General features: G+C 50.1%; 1 protein-coding gene across 1 annotated transcript in view; it reads right to left on the minus strand.

The window, feature by feature from the left end:
* SAP30BP (SAP30 binding protein) overlaps positions 1-1,751 on the minus strand; it is a gene marked incomplete at its 5' end in the record, with an annotated part of 28,763 nt that overhangs the window by 12,226 nt on the left and 14,786 nt on the right. The window lies entirely within an intron of this gene.

Genomic DNA, 1,751 nt, shown 5'->3' on the forward strand with positions numbered 1-1,751 from the left:
TGCCGACCGCAGGCTACACATCTCGCAGCTCTCTGAGCAGGGCCAGCAGGGCACAGTCCCCCGAAGAACAGGAAAAATCTCCCAGAGCCAGTGGGAGAGCACAGCAACTCCAGAGCAGCGTCTGATCGGCCTCTCCGCGGATACCCAGGGCTCTGCAGGCTCCTGGGCTGCAGAGGTTTGCCAGTCACGTGTGGCGCCAGAATTAATTGTGCCTTTGGCTGATGAACCTCCCATGAACCAGGGAGCGTGGTGGTGATACAGACCCTGTATTCCCATTTTGGAAGAACGCTCCCACTGTCAATTTTCTCTCGGCTGCTGCTTTCCAGGAGTGATCCAGCTGATCTGCTCTACCAGAAACTCAAGGGCAACCTCCACTGGCTTGTAATGCTCATGTTTTGGAGGTGGTCTCCACACGGCTAATCCCTCCTCAGTTAGATAAACTAAGGCTGCTTCAGGTGCCAGAGCACAGCAGATGCTTGCAGCAGACCCTGCTGAGCAGACTCTGGAGAATAAGACACTCTTGAATACACTTTCACCACATTGAGACTAAATTCTACTATTTCTGAGACCCCAGGAGAGTCACAAGCGATAGCCAGTTCAGCACAAATAAAGTTTCTGAAACAGTATCAGCTGTACACCAGCACTGCCCTTTCCCCCTAATGCCTCCCAAAGACCTTTTGTGACTCACTGGACTGTGTGTCCAGAATTCTTCAGTGCCTCCAAACACTGCCGCTATTCATTCAACCTGACACGGACAAAGCTGCCTCCTTGCTGCTTAGTAACCGCTCTCTAAATCCCCCCCTTCACTCCATTTCCAGTCAGGTGGGAGATGCATAAGGTGAGCAGAAAGCAGCAAGGTCACCAAGCCAGATCTGGGAAGAAGTGTCTGTGTCAAATTCACAGCGAAAACACCAATTTTCAGAGAAGCCAGAGCCCTCTGGAAGCAGGAAAACAAATTCTTTGTGTGGCAGTATCTGCTACAGGGCATTTTCTATAGCTATTCGGCGCGGGGGAAGCAGCACTGTTTCTCCAGAAGTACACTTGGATCACAAAAATCAAGGCTAAAGCTATTTTGGAAAAAAAACACAGTACATGAAGGAACATGCACCTTCTTGCTGGCCAGCTGGCGAGGCCCCGGGCCCCTTTGTGAGATGGACTGTAGTGCAGCAGCAACAACCCTCGCAAGCTAATGCGCTTGGTGTAGTGCATTAACACCTCTTCTCCTGGGGCCTTCAGAAAGAACAGCATAAGCAGGAAATTAAAAACAGAAGCAGGACACTTCAAAACAGAAAACTCATGCCAAGAGAAGGAGCTCTCTGGTAAGAGCACTGGCCAGGAATCCCGGGAATCCGGGCTGTGTTCTCCACAAACCTACACAGACATGGCATTAACGTGGTGAGCCTCAGTCTGCCACCACAGAGCGGTAACTAATTCTGCGGTAACTAACCAGTCGGGAGGACAAATTCAGACGAGTACGGAGCTACAGAAGGCAAGGTGTGTCCAGGAGCACACAGTGCCTCCTTAGGCAGTAAACACGCGGGGTCAGAAGGCTGCTTCACTCCCTTTAGGGGCAGAACTTGCTAGATACATAATTAAAAGTATTTCTGGCCTTGGTTTGAGACAACAAGCAAATAAATGGTTGTTGAGGTGAAAGGAGGGAACTGCTTTTGTTCCAACCTTGACTGAATTACATCCTGCACTCTTATCTTGTGAAAGTTTAGTTTTGAGTGGACTGAGCGGGAAGGGAAAGA

This window comes from Buceros rhinoceros, unplaced genomic scaffold (assembly GCF_000710305.1).
Source record: "Buceros rhinoceros silvestris isolate BGI_N320 unplaced genomic scaffold, ASM71030v1 scaffold15859, whole genome shotgun sequence".
NCBI classification, from domain to species: domain Eukaryota; kingdom Metazoa; phylum Chordata; class Aves; order Bucerotiformes; family Bucerotidae; genus Buceros; species Buceros rhinoceros.